We start from the raw sequence: 21612 nt of genomic DNA, 5'->3' as shown, positions 1-21612 counted from the left end.
AAGTTTACTATTCCTCTGCGCTTTTATTCTGTTCAGACCCTCAACAATTTGGATGGTGCCCCCTTACATAGGTGAGGAAAATCTTACTTATGCAGTGCACTGATTCAAATACTAACTAATCTCTTCTGGAAATACTCTCACAGACAGAGGCAGAAATAATATTATTCCATTCTCTGTCTCCAGCTCTCTGAACAACTCTTTGTCAGTTGAGTACAACCATCAGTGTCCTCTCACATAAAAGGACACATTACATGGGAACCAATTATTATAATCATCTTTCATTGATTTCTGCACATTCATTCTCATTAGTTACAACATCTTTGATAATACTTATGATTGTGGATTCTATTTCAACCTGTTAGCAGACACTAGAATAGCATTAGAATATATGATAAAATGTATGCAAAACACTTCAATCATGGTATGTAGAAGGTAAGAACTAAATAGGAGACCCTGATCCTTCTTTGCAAATGTCCTTCCTGAACATGGACTAGAACGACCAGTATATACAATGTGGTTATAGAGAATGAGATAAATGAACAAGTAAGTAAATAAAATAGCACAAGTTCCCAACACTTGTTGAGTGAGGAATTTCCCAACCAACTCCATGCCACTCTACCCCACCCACCCCTAACCATGAAAAGCCACGCTCTTCAATGAAAAAGATTTTACGTCAAGCTTTTTTCAGTCTCTTTGCTATACGATTAGGACCTGTACAGCCATCTCCTCAATGGGTAGCTTGAAAGGTCTTGGCAGAATCATCCAGCCTCCTCAGTTAAGTGGAGCTGGCTCCTGAAAACACTCCTTAAAAATTGTCTTGTCCATATGTTTCTGGAGGATGTACCATCTGGGATTAGAGTGCTCATATTTTATGAGGCAAGAAAGTAAAAATATGTTCACAATTTAACAGTCCCAAGTTGATGGGAAAGTCGAATTGAATATACAACAAATTATGTCATCTCAATATGAGAACCACTGTGTACCAGACATCATACCAGGCACTTTTTGAAGCTGAAACAAATGAAGAGACATTTTGCTTGCCTTTTAGAAAGGAGAATCAAAAGAGAGACTCAAAGTGGGCTTATGTCTGTTGGTATTAGACAAAATATAAATTATAAAGAAATATACTAAAAGCAGATTTTTATTACTCATGTCAGTCCAGGCAGTTGAGAGTAGCTGCAGGTATCCTTACGTTGAGAAAGAAGTGTCTTTTCAAGGGAAACATTTGTCATCACAAGGTCTGCTGTGAGCAGGCATGTGTGGTGGCAAATGTGTTCTTCTCTTGTCTTCTCTGTGCTACTAAAAAAATGAAAAAGAAATGGCCATGTGAGAGGGTTATTCATAAGTAAAGAAGCTAATTGTTCCCCATTTCATTTTAAAAGTATTTATTAAGAACTAACTAAATGCCAAGTACTATAAAGTAAATGTGTCTATGATCCAACTTGTGTCCTCAGAATGCTCATCAGGGGCCCTTCTGTACCCTTTCTTGGCATCTTTCTCCACTGTGCATTTCCACTATGGCACTTACACAGTATACAACATCATAAGTACTTGGCTGTGGTACTCCTTTTAGTATATTTGGACTGCAGGCTTCAACCCATTGTTAGAACTTTAAATAAACTCCAGAGAATTGTAGCAAACATTCTTATGGTTATTACTAACAGAATTAGATAGCATGGAATGAAAAGGAATAACAAGTAGAATGCTTCAAACTTATATGTATTATATGTACATATGTACATAATTACACAAAAACATATGTGTATATGCTAGATTTAATTTCAATATTATTTATTACGTGGATCACAGGTTAGCAAATTTGAAAGTCACCTGCCAGTATGAAATATAATTACAAATGAAATATGAATTAACAGACAATAATAACAGTTCTTCTCCTACTGAAACAGTTATTGCATAAACACATATGTTTACAATATGCTATTCGTTAGTCTGGCTCTAGAAGCCATACCTTAGCCATTAGAAAAAGGGGAATTGATACAATCTCTTCTAGGAAGACAGATCTGCCTGTGTGCCCCTATTACTGACCCACACTCTAGCCGGCATGTAACTCTACCACTTCGTTCATCGGTGTGTCTATTTACTCAGCTTGCCTATGTGTTTTTCCATTAGACTGAGAACATTTGAAAGACAAAGATTGTTTTATCCATTTTTGAAACCCCAGGATTTAACTTCAAGAGCTGCAGCTGGTAAGGGATCACTAATTATATAATATCATACATAGACCTATGAGAAATATGGCTTTTAAAAAAGAGTGAGGACAATCTACAGCATGAAGCACTGATTGGCTGGAGTAGCTTAAAACATTATGTGAGCAACTCATTTACAGTAGGTTAATCTAGGTATGCAATCATTATTTATTTACTCATTTCTTATTTATTTATTTCAGCAGACAGGGTCTTGCAGTATAGCCCAGCTCAACTTGAAGTCACAATCCTCCTTCCCTAACCTGTTGAGTGCTGGAGTTACAGACTACAGATGCAAACATGGCATTCTCTAAAAGAATATTAAGTTCATTTTCAGAGTTAACTTAGACTTGGTATAAGTTTCTGAGCATAGTTTTGAAGGGATATTCTATGTTATGCTGAAGACAAACTGTATTTTTTACTGGGAATGTTGGATATCTTATTAGGAGTTGATGTAAGAAAAAACCTAAAACAAAATGCAAATTTAAGTAGTGCAGATGAATATTAAATGAAGAGAAGTGCTCTACCTTAAAGAATTGATGAAATAATGATCTCTCCAAAGGTTTCCACATACTACGTCATTGTAATAGATTTCCTACAGCTCTCTCCAAAAAGGAGTCATCTTCCCTGGAAGTTGAGACAGTGATGTTACAGTCAGGTGGATTCACTGTGGCCTCACTACTCTCTATGATTCCCAGATTCTGTAAAATGAACAGCCAATCTGGAAAAAATTGCACTGAGACTCTTGCAACTATGAGCTCAGAATCTGGTTGAAATCACCATCCATATCTCAGACCAGGATTCAAAAAGAGATAAATTCAAGACAGGTAAAAATAATTAGTGAAATACCAGAGTACCTTTTTGAATAAAGCACAGTTTCCAGATTTTTCCTAACCTAGACTCAAGACTTACTGATCCAAAAATTATTTGTTTGCTATTTTTGTAAGTTAAATTTATCTCAGTAGATGGTACACAATTCATTCACATATAAAATTTAATTCTGTAGATTTTATAAGATGAGAGTCTCCCACATCACTGGTGTATATCAACATGTAATAGAATGTCATCATACACTGTAGATGAGGATGTACAGACCACCTGATTGGCACTAGAGAGACATATATGTATGTACCATCTACCATACGCTGGATGTCATGTATTATTTGTATATGCTATTTTGCCAAAATCAATCTGCACTTTACTTACGACTTACATAGAGGTGAAAAAATCTTGCCTAATGTCACAAAGATAGGAATATGCAAAGTCAGCCAGACCTCTCCAAATCCAATTGTACCCATGCTTTCTTCCACCACAGTACACTGCTCCTCAAAATCATCAATGGGCTACCTAACCCAGGGATGTTATTCATTAACATAACAATCCTTTCCCGTTTATCATTAGCAACTCCTTTTCATTTCGCAGATAAGTAAACAGAGGTGCAGAGAGAAAATGTGACTCTTCTAAGACTATGCAGTATGAAGTAGAGCAGAGTTACATATATGTATGTTTGACTCCAAAAAATAGTGCCTTAACACTGTAGTGAACCTGTTCACTGCAGAACAATTTACTTAAAGCCTCATATTTATAAAATTAGAGGCTATATGACTTGAGCAAATCATTTACATTCTTTGAGTCTCCTACCTATCTAATAAGGCTATTGCTAAGATCATGTGAAAGAAAGTAGGAAAATTGGCTTATAAGTTTATAACTGTGCTGGGTCTGGCAGTGCCCACCTGTGATCTCAGGATTTTGGGGAAACTGAGGCAAGAGAATCTCAACTTCAAGGTCAGTCTGGGCTACAAAGTGAGACCCTGTCTCAAGAAAATAAAAATCAATAAAATGTGTAAATAAACCAAATAGAAAACTAGTGTATGAGCTATGTGATAGAGTTGTTTTATCTTAAATCAACATTGTGTGGTTCAAGACATAATTATTTCATTATTATTTAAAGCCTAATTTTGTTTAATATTATCTTCATGTGAGATTTTGATAAAGTTTAGTGAAATTTTCTCTGCTTATGTTTCTCTCTTTTATAAAATACCTTTATTAAAGTTTTGCCGTTCAGGCTAAAACATGATAGATTTGAATAAAAAAAAAAAACTTGAAGTAGATTTTTTTCTTAGTGTTCCAAACAACTGAAAACTGGCTGTTGATAAATTGAAGTCTAGCCCAGACTACCTTACTATATAAGATGTACTGAGTTGGTAAAAGTAAGTTATACTTACAGTTATCTGGAAGAAAAGCAATTTATGTGGTCTTGTTTTAAGATATATTACAGAGGGCCGGGCATGGAGGTGTATGCCTGTATTAGCTACTCAAAAAGCAGAGACACGAGGATCATGTTAATGAGACCTCGTCTGAAAAACAAACTAAAAGCAAGAGGACAGGAGATATGGCTAAAGTGGTGGAGTGCTCGCCCAGCAAACAGAAAGACTTGAGCTTAAACCCTAATATTCTCCAAAAAAATTTTTGAAAAATTATATAAAATCCTGTGCACATTTTGCTTCATTATTGCACTATATAAAATACTGAAGTGTATTTTTCTTCATGTTTAATGCAAAGGTAACCTTCAGAACTTAGTGAGCTGATAATTACAAATTATTTATTAATAGACTGAATTAATGAAGTTTATGTGTCTTAAGGTATGATTGCACCTATAATAGTGCTCATTGGATTATTTCTTTTTTATATAATAAATGCAGCAAATGTCTTTTAAGATTTTGACAATGATATGACAAAGATGCAGGTATGCTGTTAAAACATAGGATGTCTTTTCCCTTGCAAATTTTTAGACCTTGCCCAAAGAAAGCTTCTGCGTGGCACCATTGCTAAATCCGTTTCTCTGACTGCTGGGTTGGAGGCTAAACTGGATCTTCCCTGAAGGAGCTGGCACCTGGTCTCCGCTCAGTCATGGCGAATTTTCTTCAACAAGGACAGCCTCTCAGAGACTGCTCCAGAATAAAAGGTAGTGACTTGTGGCATGCATTTTAAAAAACTAGCCTCTCAATTCTTAGCAAAGATAAGGTGTTTTTGTTGTTTTGCAGTACTGGGGATTCCACGTAGTGTCCTCTGCATGCTAGGCAAACACTCTACCACTTGAGCCATGCTCCCATCCCTTTTGTTTGTATTTTATTTTTGAGATAGGGTCTCCTGTTGGAACTACTCCAGGAATCGGGGGAGGGAGATAAAGGAGAATGATGGAGGGGGTGAATTTAACCAGGATATATTTGATATATGGTAAGAACTTTTGTAAAAAAGAGATAAGATTTCCTTAACATTGCCCTGATAGCTTGAACTCATGGATCATTTTTCCTCCACCCTCCAAGTAGCTGGGATTACAGGAATGAACCATCATGCCTAGCTTAATACAGACATTTTTTAAAAAGTGTTTTCCAGAAGATAAAACTACAAGGATAGATGCTACTGAAATCCACGAAGGCTAACATCAGAAAAATATCTATTCATAAACCAACGTTTCTTCTATATATAAAAATCGAAACATTTGAAAAATGCTTACATTAAAACTGAAAGCCCTTCCTTCCTTGCCTCCCAAAACACTAATGTAGAACCCACTGTCCTTTACTGTTTCCACAGAGATACATAGAAATTCTAATTTACAAACAGCTCAGAATCTTTTTAATAATATAAAATCAAGTGTCCTAAGAGAATTTCTACAGACAAAAATATTATAAATGTGATCATGCTTGCATCTTTAGAAAATTTACTTTTCAAGAAGAGTTTTTCCAACATTTTATTTGTCTTTCTCAACAATCCTGTCAGGAAACAAGGTATGAACATTGTCCTGGCTTGAACATAAGGGAACAGAGGTGTTGCAGAGCTGGGAAGTGCTGGAGGCAAGAAGGAAGCCACCTGTAGCATTCTAGAATCAGGGTTGCGTCCATTGCATTAACTGAAAACACTGACTAATTGGGGATGGAGTGCAATAGAAATAGGGAGAAAAAGAAACAGGAAACAAATGTGCATGAGAAGATGCAGTACTTCCCTATTCAAGAGTGGTGGCAGACCTGCCTTAAACTCTCTCTTAGGTCTCTGTGGATGGATAGGCCATCCCACAGCTTCTGCTTCTAGGGTAAGAATAAATTTACAGTATCAGATAATAGCAACAGGAACCTGGTACTCCTGTCCATAGGGAAATGAGGGTTGTAGTCTAAACGGCTGTGCAAAAGGCACATAGTCTGACATCTATGCCTTATATATATTGAAAGTAACGTGAAATCCCCAATCCTTGCATTCGTGAATGCAAATGAGGCAGGTTGGGGAGAAGTATAAGTACACATCTATTCAAGACTATCTATGATCAATTACTGATAGCCATGCAATTGCACTCATCTTAAGTTTACAAAGTTAGGGAGGGCTATAATAGAAATACACTAGAAACAGTAAACTTTTCTTTAAAAAAATGTACACATGTGCTTTAACAAAACTGTGTTCTAGAATCCCAGAGTGCATATAGATTGCCTTATGCCAACTTCAGAATCTCCAAAGAATTTGCAAACTTGAAAGTAAGAGCCACTAATTTATACTCTAATAATCTGTAAATTAAAACTAGGCCTTCAGCACAAGCAAAGAGACATGTAAGCAGCCTGATGTTAAAAATAACAGCCAATTAATTTGGTTGAATTAAAAATCACTAGCTCAGGAAGGGAAAAATCTATAGCTCATTAAGCAAAAACAAACCTAAACATGAGAATTTAAATTTGTTCACTTCTCTAATCATTCTTTTTACTTTATAATTGGTCAGAAATTAATGGTTAAAAGCCTAATCACTACCAGTACACTGTATTCTAAGGCAGGACAGAGCCCGGTGACATAGGCAGTTCTGTGACATCAAATGGTTTCACAAGCAGGTCATCCAAGTTGACAGTCTATTATCTTCTTTTTGCTCTCACAATTAACTTTCTCCTATACCCAGCCTCTCTCCATCTACAGCAGGTGCTGCTACTTCAATGTGTACCCCCAATCATATATGTTGTTTTAAGCTCCCCCAAAGCTGGACTCTTTCAGGAGTTTTCCTACACTGATTGCTTCAACATGTCTCCAGGGTATATAACAAACTATGTGTTTGCAATTTGCATTTCTCTAATTAGTGCATTTGCACATTAGCTACAACTTCAGCAACCAGCTGCTACTTGTGTTTCCTGTATGTACAACATCTCATGACACCAAAGGGCCTTCTCTCTGAATCTTAAATTAGAGAACAAGATAGAATCATTGTTAGCCTGTGGAAAAGTATACATCTGTTCTCTTTTTTAGCTTTTCCTTAAATAAACATGGAATAGACCAATTTCCAAAGTGAGAAAAGAAGAAAATATGAGAACTGCTGTTTCCTGACTTATTCAATCCAAAATGGAAGGAAGCAGGTAGCCTGAAGTGGTCTACTTATGATATTTTGTATTAAATGGAAAAATGAAAATCACTATGAATACCTTAAAATGGTTCATTAGAAAAGAAAAGCATGCGAGTATTGATGAAAACTTAGATAAGCACAAAGCATATGTTTTGCCAAAAGCCGGTATCACTCTGGCTTACTCCAATTTTTCCACAAAAATGCAAGGAAATGTGATTATTTTGCAAATATGATGAAAGCCATCAAGATCTAGTACCTGTGTAGATTATGATGGAGTGATGAGAGATAATGTGTTCCTCATCTTTGCCTCCCTTGGACTGCAGCCTGACATTTCAGATTAAGATGAGATTTTCCTAAATCGTGTATGTTTTATTGGATTCCATTTTTCTTGGCTGAAAATAATCCCTTTGTTTATAAAGAACAAGCATTGAGGAAAGGCTCTGATGGCTATGAAATTAAATCCAAATAAGGAGCTCTCATATGGAAATACCACCTCTATTTTCCCCCTCAGGAAGAACCATGTGAATATTAACAGCATCAGAGACATAGATATTATTCTATAGCATATATGTTATGGGTCTTACATTTGAAAAAATTTAGAGTTCAATATGCACCAAGTTCTATGACAGATGGAAAAAATAAAGAGATAAGGTACACATGGTGGTCATGTTTTCAATCCTAGCTACTGAAGAAGTGGAGATTAGGAGAATCACAGTTCAGAGCCAGTCCAGGGAAAAAGTTAGCAGGATCCCATTTCAACAAACAAGTTGGTTGTGATGATGCAATCCCAGCTACATCAGCTACGTGGGAGGCACAAGTATAAGGATTGTCTCCAAAAGCCTAGCATCGGAAAAACACAGGATCTTATCTGAAAAATAAGTAAAGGAAAAAGGGCTGTGGACATGACTCAAGTGGTAGAGTGCCTGCTTAGTAAACACGAGACCCTAAGTTCAAACCCCAATACTGCAGATATATCTATATTGTTGTAGCCATCTTGGTCATTTTTTTTGGATTTACTATGTGTCTGGAATTTACCTTGTTTTCCCCACTCTGAGTCTGCAAGCAGCTTCCTGCTAGTTCTGCAATATTGCACGCCCCCAGCTAGCCCTGCAATGTTTCCTGTACCTGTAACCACATTCTATAAGAGGGTAGAGGACAATTTCTGTTACCAACTTGTTTTTCTGCAGCTCACCCATATACTGCAAAAAACCTCCTGGTTGCATAACCCTCCCCGAGAGTATACAACCCATCTTCTGACACTGATTGTGGCTCAGGGCTTTGAGAATTTATCTCCCCTGAGTCTGCTAACATAATAAAATCCCTGTTTCCCTCAAAGTGGTCTTGATGACTTTGTTTCCCTCTCTGTTTTTCAGACAATATATCTATCTGTCTATCTAGCTATCTATCATCTCATATAGGATAGCTCTCCAAAGAGTTCAATCTGAAGGAGATAGATTTATAAAAAAAAAATCAGCCAGTATCTAGATAGACTAGACTTACAAACAAAATCAATAATGATACAAGATTTATTGAATTTCTTTCTATTTTGCAGATGAGAAAAAAATGGAGTTTTGAGAAGTCACACAACTTAGTGGGTAGACACTCAGATCTCTCTCACATCAGAATCCATGTTCTTTACAGGCATAGTAGTTTGCCAGTCAACATGTCTCTGTACCATGCCTGTGGTCATGAGCATGAGGTGATTGTTGTTTTGAAGGAATGGCAAAAAATTTCAGTATTTTTAACTCTGCTTTCTTAATCTCACTCTAGTAAGTTTTCCCAAAACCTCTACTAGAAAATAAATACCAAAGTCAAAGCATTTTGCTCACAAATACTGACCTCTGACCGAAACATTTTGCAAAGGTACAAATAAAATTGTATAAGTCAGAGCGCATTACCTTGAGCAGGATTTTGTATGTGTGTGTGACAAGTTTTTATTGATTCTACCTAGAATACAAGCAGTAAGAGAACCCATCTGTCAAGAACTTTCTAAAACCCTGCTGTCTCTTCTCACCTATCTGTTCATCCTAAGAAATACAAACTTGGCAGGAGAATAAAAGCAGCTATTAACAGCAGAGGCTGTCCTGTTAATAACATTGGCTCTGTGCCATTCTGCAATGGTCAGAACATGATGTAGAATGGACTCTCTTAGTGAATAGAGAGAAGTCATCTATATGATCCCAGGAATGTTGGGAGAAGGTGGCAGGATAAACACAGGATAGAATTCACGATGAGATGAATATTTACTGAGGATATTATTTATCCTTACAGAAAGACTTTGAATTATATTTTGTATGTGATAAGGAGACATGAATTTATAATCAAGGATGAGGATTCAAACTCAGCCAAAACACATTCAGTAGTAAAACTGATTTGCTAATGGTGTATAATATTTTTCTCAATAGATTTGACTTGTTTTAGGAGTAATCTTTAGATACAACCTTCACTGGTAAATATTTTCACTGAATAACAACAGTTAAAACAAAAGTAATTAATAAGACTTGACAAGCACTAGTTGTAAAAATTACTCATTTCAAATTGTACAGAGTGGTTCTTTTTCTTTCCCCATCTCACAGACTGAAAACGAACACAAAAAATTAAATCATTTTCTCTCTACAATGATAATTAATGACAGATTGATTGGGTTCAGCTCAGGTCAATTGGGCTCCAAAGTTCATCTTTCATTTTACATGCTAGTTTCCCAGGGCTGTTGTAACAAAGTACCATACACTGGATGGAATAAAATAACAGAAGTTTATTATCTCATGGCTGTGGTGGCCACAAGTCAAGATGATGGCAGGGACATGCTTTCTCAGAAGGTTCCATGGGAGGAGGATCCTTTCTTGCAGCTTCCTAGCTCCTGGTGGTTCCCTGCAATCTTTAGTTTCCTTACTTTGTAGTTTCACCACTCCAATTTCTGTTTTCCTCTTCACACAGACATCTTTGCATATACATGTGTGTCTCTTCACCTTGGCTTCATATAAGGCCACAGTCATTTGACTGTCCAGTTTAATCTAGTATGCCCTCTTATTAATCAATAACATATTCAAATACCCTACTTCCAAATAAAGTCATATCTTGAGATTCCAGAGTATGAATACTATTCTACCAAGTAGAATCCTCCAAGTTCACCCTCATGATATATGCGAAACATATATATCCAATCCCAACATCTCAAAAATTGTAAACCTTCCAAACCTTAATTTTCAATTCAGATATTCTATGTTTTATCTAAATCATCCAAAAAAGATATGGGTAAGATTCTGAGTCTGATGCATACATCCAAAATTCCTATCCACCTGTGGACCTGTGAAACTGGAAAAAATATTCTCTACTTCCAAAATACAAAGACAGTACAAGGAAAGGATGATATTCCCATACCTAAAGGAATAAAGTAGAAAGAATGAAAAGGTCACTGGGCTCAAACATGTCCAAAGTCTAGCAGGAAAAATTCTATTAGACTTCAAGTAGTGATAACAATCCTCCATGGTTTGATATTGAGTCTGACTGTGCTCCCAGGGCATCAGTCCCACCCTTTGTGACTAAATAGGCAGCCTCTCCAGCTGAGCCCTGCAAAACAGTGGCAAGCTTGCACTCTGAGTAGCCTGATCCATACTTGCATATCCAAGAAATCTAGTAACCTTCCTTCATTTGTTCTTGTCTCTGATCCCCTAAGTTCAAGTTAAAATGGTTTCTGTTGATATCATTCTCAAAACTCTTGTTGGTCTTCTGTGAATGCCATTAGAGAGGAGGGATCTCCATATCTCCATATCTGCTCCTGACTTCTACTGAGATTATTGATTAGATTCATAAGTCATGTGCCTAATGCCCTCAGGAAAGCTTTGTCCAGCAGTAACCCTCGCTGGTTTCTTAAAAGCATGTGTAAGCAAACAAAACCATGAAATGGCAGGCAATACAAACCACAGGAGAAGAAAAGGCAAGAAAGTAAAGAGTAACATTGTTTCAGCTACACATAATCAAACTCTTAATCAACAAAGACAACTACATGACAGTGATCACCACGTACTTATCAATAACACTGAATGTTAATGGACTAAATTCCCCCATTAAAAGACACTGACTGGCAAACTGGATTAAAAAGGAATATCCAACAATCTGCTGCCTACAGGAGACCCACCTCATCAACAGAAATAAGCACTGGCTGAGAGTGAAAGGCTGGAAGAAGATTTACCAAGCCAATGGTCCCCGAAAACAGGCAGGGGTAGCAATACTTATCTCAGACAAAGTAGACTTCAAACCTACATTGATCAAACAAGATAAAGAAGGACACTCCATACTAATAAAATGGGAAATAAACCAAAAGGAAATTACAATTATCAACCTACATGCACCCAATGTCAATGCACCCAATTTCATCAAACATACTCTGAAGGACCTAAAAACATATATAAACTCCAACACAGTGATAGTTGGAGACCTTAATACTCCCCTATCACCAATAGATAGGTCATCCAAACAAAGCAATCCTACAACCAAATCACACCATAGATCAAATGGACCTGGCTGATGTCTATAGAATATTTCATCCAACTTCTGCACAATACACATTCTTCTTCTCAGCAGCCCATAGAACCTTCTCAAAAATTGATCATATCTTAGGGTACAAAGCAAGCCTCAGCAAATATAAGAAAATAGAAATAATCCTATGCATTCTTTCTGACCACAATGTATTAAAACTAGAAATCAACAACAAAAACATCAGTAAAAAACATGCAAAGAATTGGAAGCTGAACAACACATTGCTCAATGATCAATGGGTAATTGATGAAATAAAAGAGGAAATTAAAAGTTTCCTAGAAGTTAATGAAAATGAAAACACGACCTACCAGAACCCATGGGACACAGCAATGGCAGTACTAAGAGGAAAGTTTATAGCCATGAGTGCATATATTAAAAGGACAGAAAAATCTCAAATCAATGACCTAATACTACATCTCAAACTCCTAGAAAAACAAGAACAAGCAAATCCCAAAACAAGCAGAAGGAATGAAATAATTAAAATAAAGGCTGAAATCAATGAAATAGAAACCTAAAAAACCATACAAAGATTAATGAAACAAAAAGCTGGTTCTTTGAAAAAATAAATAAGATTGACAGACCCCTGGCAAACCTGACCAAAATGAGGAGAGAAAAAACCCAAATCAGTAAAATCAGAAACACAAAAGGGAGAATAACAACAAACACCATGGAAATCCAGGAAATCATCAGAGAAAGAAATGGACAGATATCTAGAAACTTACAACCACCCAAAACAGAACCAAGGAGATATTAATCACCTGAATAGATCTATAACACAAAAATAAATTGAAGCAGCAATCAAGAGCCTCCCAAAAAAGAAAAGTTCAGGACCCAATTGATTCACTGCTGAATTCTATCAGATGTTTAAAGAACTAATACTAACTCTCCTTAAACTGTTCCATGAAATAGAAAGGGAAGGAACACTGCCTAACTCATTTTATGAAGCCAATATTACTCTCATCCCAAAACCAGACAAAGACACCTCCAAAAAGGAGACTTATAGGCCAATTTCTTTAATGAATATCAATGCAAAAATCCTTAATAAAATAATGGGAAACCGAATCCAACAACACATCAGAAAGATCATACACCATGACCAAGTCGGCTTCATCCCAGGGATGCAGGGGTGGTTCAACATACACAAATCTATAAATGTAATACAGCACATCAATAGAAGCAAAGACAAAAACCACTTGATCATCTCAATAGCGACAGAGAAAGCCTTCAACAAGATCCAACACCACTTCATGATAAAAGCTCTAAGAAAACTAGGAATATAAGGAAAGTACCTCAACATTGCAAAGGCTATTTATGACAAATCTGCAGCCAACATCATACTTAAAGGTGAAAAACTGAAACCATTCACCCTAAAATCAGGAATGAGACAAGGGTGCCCACTAGCTCCACTCCTATTCAACATAGTACTGGAATTCCTAGCCAGAGCAATTAGGCAAGAAGAAGGAATAAAAGGAATACAAATAGGTAAAGAAACTGTCAAAATATCCCTATTTGCAGCTGATATGATCCTATACTTAAAGACCCAAAAAACTCCACCCAAAAACTCTTAGACACCATAAACAGTTACAGTAAGGTGGCAGGATACAAAATCAACCTACAAAAATCATTAGCTTTTCTATACACCAATAATGAACAAACTGAGAAGGATTATATGGAAACAATTCCATTCACAATAGCCCCCCTCAAAAATCAAATACCTAGGAGTAAATTTAACAAAAGATGTGAATGAACTCTACAAGGAGAATTGCAAACTCCTGAAGAGTGAGATCAAGGAAGATTACAGAACATGGAAAGATCTCCCATGCTCATGGATCAGTAGAGTCAACATAGTAAAAATGGCTATACTACTGAAAGCAATCTACATGTTTAATGCAATTCCCATCAAAATCCCAATGACTTTCATCGCAGAGATAGAAAAATCTACTCTAAAGTTCATCTGGAAACACAAGAGACCACGAATAGCCAAGGCAATACTCAGCAAAAAGAGCAATGCTGGAGGTATCACATATAGTTTGACTTCAAACTATATTACAAAGCAATAGCAATAAAAACAGCATGGTACTGGCACAAAAACAGATATGAAGACATATCTGAAGACAGAATAGAAGATTCAGATATAAATCCATACAACTATACCCACCTCATTTTTGACAAAGGTGTCAAAAATATATGATGGAGAAAAGACAGACTCTTCAACAAATATTGCTGGGAAAAGGATGTGGAGAAATTGAAAGCCCCCACATTGCTGTTAGGAAAGTCACATTTTGCAGCTGCTTTGGAAAACGTTTGGCAGTTCTTCAACTGTTGACATGGAATTACCATATGACCCATCGATTCCATCCCTAAGCATATACCCAAGAGAAATCACAGCTTGTGTCCACACAAAAATTTTCATATGAATATTCATAGCCAATTTATTACAGCTAAAACATGAAAACGACACAATTGCTTATCAGCTGATAGGTAAAATGCTGTGTAATGGGCTAAGTGACATGGGCTTAGCACATGGGAAGTTCTGGTTTCAGTCTCCCACACTAACAAACACTCAAGCATGATACAGTATATCTGTACAATGTGCTATCATTTGCTAATATCATGGACAGAATGCTGGTGGCATCCATAACAGGGATGAGCCTTGAGAACATTATACAGTGAAGGAAACCAGACACGAAGTGCCATGATTGCATAATTCCTCTACACATGTTATCCAAAGTAGGAAAATCCATGGAAACAAAGTGGGTTCATAGTTGTCAGGGAAAAATGTAAGGTTTGTTTTAGGGGCAATGGGATAGTCTAAAAGTAGATTGTATTAATAGTTTTATCATCTTGTGACTCTACTAAGAGCAACTTTGTTCATTTTAAATAGGCAAAACTTGTAGAATGTGAATTATATCTCAATTACTCTGTAAGCATGATTATAATGAGAAACTTTTAAACATTTCACATTTTATAAAAAGTCCATACTTGCCATAATGAGAAACTTTGGCAATTCTTCACAGTAACTCATTTTGTTAAACTAATTGGTCTTACAGCCCAAGTCTCCACTGAATATTTCTATATAATTTCTTTTTTCTTCCTTAACTTTCCTACTTCTTTTTCCAGTCAATTTATCTATTTTTCTGAGTATGTGATAGTTCTCTCCAGTTGGCCTAATTTGCAAATTTCCTGTACTATTTACACCATTCTGAGAGAACATCAAGCTGTTAATTAAATTGGATCTAATATGCATCTCACAGCACCCACCCAGATGCCCCAATAAGGTACATTTAAATTTATCGATTCTTTTTGTTGTTAGACTTTGATTAGTTTGCTCTCTGCCATCTCTCTTATGACTTTATTTTTGGAAAATAGGAGCATATAAAATGTCTCTGTTGATTGGTACATAAAAGGATAAATAGGCATCTTTTGAACATTTTAAAATCAACTCCTACCCTGTCTTCAGTCCACTCAAGTCAAATTACATTAGATTTATTTCACTTACTAGATACTATGGATTTTAACATTAATATTTTAGATCTCTATGGTTAGTTGTAATCACATTTATGTGAAGTCTACCCACATAATTTCAAACATCTTTTTTCTGTTTTTGTGAAAAGACCCTTCTCCTAATCCTTCATTCTCATTTTTTCCTCAATTGTGAAAGAATGACTTGTCTATGCCTCAGAGGACATAGACAGGAAGACTTCCAATCTTGCTCTCCAACCCCATCTCTGATTCATTTCAAGCTCATTAGGTCACTAGGAGTGTACTGTTGATGGAGCTTGAATAATTAACACTCCAAACTGCAGCATCCAGTACTATGGGATAGGAAATTTGGATGAAGAGACACCGACAATTAGGGATTACAATGATATATCAGCCTCATAACCTACAGTGCAGGTCCTAATAAAACAGCATCGGAGAATGGTGTTCCTCCTTCCTCATTGAACTGAATGAGTCATTCGTCTGTGCAAAGGGAGAGCAGTTGAGGAAGGGCAGCCCCCACCCCTGCTGCTCTCTGTGTGATTTGCAAGGTGGGTGCGATGTAGATTGGCAACTGTGGTAAGCAGGACTAGCACAAGTGAACTTATTCTATCTGAATGCAAATAGTTTCAAGACCAAAAGAGCAAAATCCAAAAGGCCATAATATTGCTCCACTTTCATCAATCTGAACTGTCATTCTTCCTTGTGAAGTGGAGAAAATCAATGAAGATAGAGAAAGTCTGGAAGTGACTTCTAACAGGGTTTCCTTCTCAGAATTGAAACAGATGCTCCCCCTCCATCCACGTCACTGGAAACATAAAATGGAGGTTAATCAGAACGTACCTTCCCTTCCCCCGCAGCAGAACAGTCTCATGGATAGAAGTTGTGGTGTGAGCCTCATTGCAGTGCCTTAAAAGTCCAAGCAGTGATGTGATTGTGTGTCAGTAAACTGGAAAGATTCCTAGAGCTCTCTCCTCCCTTCCTCCATCCTTTTTCATCCCATCATCCCATCTTTCTCTCTTTCTTTCTCTTTCATCCATAAAATCCTTTCTGTGTTCTTATAATTTTATTGTTTGTTCAATTACCTGATAACAAAATTCTTATTTCTGTTCTCCGTGCCTCATTTTATTTTGCTATTCTCTCCTACACACTGTCCTGGCTTAATATGTGAAATAGTTAAACAATGTGTGTCATCTTGACTCAAATTCAAATTGATCTAATATTTATCTAACCTTTCTCAACAATTCAGTAAAATAAAATGTTTTTATGTAAGTGTTATTTAAGTATCCATTTTGCTTATGAAGAAACTTAGTCACAAAAGTTTAAGAACTTTTTCAAAAGTATAGCTAGTAAGTGACGTGGCTTAAACTTGAATCCAAGAAAGCGTCTCCAGATGGAAAAGTTAAGGTTATGTGAAAAGAATAAGTTGATCAATTTCATAATTAACAAAGGCTGACTCCAGAATTCATTCATAATGACTATGGAGTAAGGAAAAAGAATGCAATTAAACCATATATTTTTCTTACTAATAGAAATGTCTAAATGACAGATTTAAAATAGTCTGGACTAAGAGAACCCATAGATTGTAGGTAAAATTCATTTACTCAGCCACTAAATTTCTTAATAAATAACCCAGCATATCACTGAGTCACAAAGGCCCCATCAACAACTTCCAAAACATTTAACAATTTTAAGTTGAACAATGCTGAATGTATGGCATTTAAGGCTTAAGAATTTGCATCTTAATTTTAGTAATAACTTTTGGAATCTTAATTTAGGTAGCCTAGATACAACAGTGAGACATTTTCAGCATGCACAGCACTTAGAGGAGAAAACAGAGTGTCTTCTCAGAGGGACGTTTTGTGTCTGGCTGACCCAGACAAAGAGGTCTCCTACTTCTCTGATACAAGGTTGCAAACTGTGAACTCATCCCTCATTTCCTGGATATGAAAAGAATGTTTCCTTTCAGTCCCTCAAATAGATGTTCAAATTTTCAAACTGTAGCTGGGGGTGAGCAATGTATCCTAATGCTAGTGACAGAACAGCAGGGTTTCCCAGATATTATTTGAGTCTTAAAACTCCATGATGCCTGGCCTCCAGATATCCACTCATTGCTGCCAGAATGAAGTCCAAGGGAAAAATGAGACAGATGTACCTTGTGTCTCTCATTTGGACCATCCACACTGTGTTCTATGCCCAAATTCAAGGGCTGAGCAGCTGCTTTTGCTAATTGCATTTTCCCAGGTGATTGTTTTCAAGGTTATGTGGAAAATGTATAAAACTCTTCCTATTCTCAATATATAAAGTAAACTCTCACCTATCTTCATTCTGATAGTCTGGTTTCCTAGGTACTTATGATAGAGGGAATGATTGTAATAATCTTTATCATCCAGTCTACCCCTACTGATTCATACTTTTAATCTTAAAACTACTAGACTTTGAGCACATCTGACTGCAATGCTCTATTACTCAAATTAACTGGGTATTCCCAAGTGATGAGAATCCCAAATCCTGCATTGTGTTTATAAAACCTTCATGAATGTGGTTCATAATACTCGATATACAATCTAGTGCCTGGATATCTTTCTGCAAGGTCTTTTCCCATTCATCTTTTTTCCACTTTGAAGTCCTCTCCTCTCATCACAATTTCAGGGCCAGACTGTAGTATTTTCTCTAGTCATCATGATTTCTTATAAATAGGCATTCTTCATCCTAAATCATATAGGAATCTCTAATAGATGAAATGTTTAAGAGGGGAACATATATATCTTTTTCACTTTTATACACTCCACTTCAGCGTCATAGTTTCTAATATCTATAATTTTTGTTAAGCATTAATTGGTTTAAATTGATCTAAAGGCTTAAAACAATATATGGGTATTAAAAGTGCTTGATATTAACTTATAGATGATGTAATGAAAAATAGGTTTTCTTTTCCACTCTCTACTTGGATAAAAATAGCACATTGGAGACTAGGAGGACTAATGTATAATGCTAAATTGCCCGTGATTAAGATTTATATTACAAAGAGCTTAGAACATCATGTGAATATATAAATAGTTGGAAAAATGAAATGTAAATGTGAAATGTGATTCAAGCTTTGAAAGATAAGTAAAATAAAGGATAGCAGATACTGAGAGATAAGGATGCCTTGTACAGGTAGAAAACCCACAGCAAATGCACTGCCAGTCCATCTTCAACCAAGGCAATGTAAAGATCTTTTCCTTGAAAACTCAACTTGGGAATAAATCTTCTTCCTCTCAGTAATTCTAGGTTGAAACTAGTTCACAATTAAGAATATTAACTTGATATCCCACATGCTTTTATAAAATGTCAACCACTTCCTCTAGCAACCATTTCTTTGAAGCCTCCACACCCCTTTATTTAAAAATCTGCTCATGCCATCTTTTCAGAAGTCAGTTCTTGCACAGCACCAGTGGCTCATGCCTATAATCGTAGCTACTTAGGAGATAAAGATCAGGAGGATTTCAGTTTGAAGCCAGCCCAGGCAAACAATTCATGAGACCCTATCTTGAAAAAGCTCATGACAAAAAAAAACGGTGGCTGATGGAGTGGCTCAAGGTGTAAGCCCTGAGTTCAAACCCCAGTATCACAAAAAGAAGTCAATTCTCTTTGTACCTGTTGAGTGGTAGTAGAATATATGATGCCACATCCCTGACATCAACTGATTAGGTCACAGTTAGGTCCAAGCCAGACACACATAGGTTCTCTTTCCCATAAATGCTAGCACTTGAAAACTAGGATTTAATGGAGTTCTGGATCAGAGATAACTAGAGGTCCACTGTGGGATTTAAGCTTGTCTTTTCTGTCAAAGTAACAGTAGGTTCAATAGACTTCTGCCATTCTAGGACAAGCCAGCCATTTTAGCTAATATGGGTTTCTTATTACCAGGACTTTAAGACTCATTTCCTTTTCAGGTTGCCCCTTTCCCCCACATCCTGTTTTCACAAGGACTCTCCTGTGCATGACTCTTGTCATCACATCTGCAAATTGATATACAAGTAAACTACCAATAATTTCCTGGGCCAGAATCTTAAGTTTCATGTCAACCCCTCTTGAATAATAGCCAATCTAGAAGTGTTGTGAACCCAAGTGTGGGGTAATCCTCGGGAGGGGCAGAGTTGGTCAGGGGTAAAACCAGAGCGGATTTCCCACTTGGTGTGCTTGCTTACCAGACTTCTTGTTGGTTGTGCACCCTTCTGTAGAAGTAAAACTTTTGCCCTACTAAATGACTCTTAAGAATTTATTTTGATCACCATTTGGTAATCCCAATATCCTAGACTTTATTCCCAAAAGGAGAGAGTATTTCTCTAGAGACAGATAAGAATCAAATAAGCATTCAAAGAGAAATGGAGATGAGAAACCATGCAACTGTAAAATCACCTTATGTTTATGTTCACTTATAGTGTATCAATTTTACAGATATAAAAACACTAAACAGTAGTAGTTTAGCCATTTGTGTACTAAATTCCTACTGTTATAAACTCAATCGATTATAAACTAAATCCCACTTTTGTATTCTAATTGTCTCACTGATAGAATCATTCTAAGTATTGCATTTTCTACTTACACTTTTACTATTATATAATTTTTTATTCCTTTATGTCCTCTTTTTTGTATTACTCATATTCCAATATTTGTTCTTATTACTGAATTCATATTACATGACTGAGAAGGAAAAGACTAATAATATATGAAGAAACTAAGGTGTAGAGTGTGGTGAGAAAAGAAAATGTAATCTAGAGTGTTCCAGATAAATTCTGTTCTTCACATGAGTTGCATCATCAATACTACCCAAAGAATCACAGAGTAGGTGTTAATTCCATCCATGTGTTCTCCTCCTACCCTTTCCTTCCAGAAGATAAGAACCAGACAAGCTAATAAGTAGTAAGGAATGAAAGAGAGAGTTCCATCTGATCTGGGACTCTGTTCTATCAGAGCAAGATGTAACCATGTCACACCTATCCTGTTTTCTTGTGTACCCCATTTGCAGCATATACCCCCATGGGAATGCATGTCTAATCCTTTAAATCCTTCCAAGTTAACCTTCTCTCAGAACAGATTAGTTATTCTGGTCTCAATGCTCCTTTCTCTCTAATCTCCCTGGTTAAAGTCTCTGAAGTTAGTCTCACACAGCTGTGTGTTCCACTAGTAAGCCTTTTATCTCTATTGATCTGTGGCATCAGATCCTCAGGGCAAGCTTTGATGATCTATTCAACTATTTCCCCACACACTGTAATGTAATCACCTATACCAGTTTCTTTCTCCTTATTTTTCTACTAACCCTGTGCTTATAATTATATATCTATGTATCTGTGTGTGTAAAAGCATCAACATCTACTTGAACCCAAAATTACCATTAGGTTGTTAAATGTATCTATTTTTAATTTTTCCTAACTTTTGTTCATCAATTCTATCATTAAAAATGTACTTCAAAATTTGCTTTATATCTCTCGATGATAAATGAATCTAGTTATCTTCACTCATTACACTCAACAGATGATTTTTAAAATGCCAAAAAACAAAATACAACCTCCCTCATAACAGCACTGCTTTGATTCTACCTAAAAACTCATCTATTGTGTTCAAATTTCAAACACAAATTAAACAACATTCTTGGCCTCAAGGATCTCAAACATAATGTACAACACAAACCATTAAAACAGAATATGGGCAGGAAGAGAACAGCTATCATTGACAAGTGGGTACAGGAGCTACACTACATAGAAACGACACTATGAAACAGTCACGGCAGGTAAAACAAGAAACAGAGAAGCAGAAAAAGGAATTAGATTGTAAGTCAGAAAAAGCAGATGTACTCAAATTTATTTGGAATATGGCACAAGTGCTCTGTTGAATGAAGGAATGTACAAGGTTTAGATTCAGTTAGCCTGACAAAAAATTCCATTTTCACAAATTGCTGAATAATCTGTGAGAACTTTGACAAACTGGTAAACCTCTAAACCGTGATTTCCTCATTTTAAAAGGAGTAATCCTTTC

This window comes from Castor canadensis, chromosome 1 (assembly GCF_047511655.1).
Source record: "Castor canadensis chromosome 1, mCasCan1.hap1v2, whole genome shotgun sequence".
NCBI lineage: Eukaryota > Metazoa > Chordata > Mammalia > Rodentia > Castoridae > Castor > Castor canadensis.
This window is presented reverse-complemented; position numbering follows the sequence as displayed.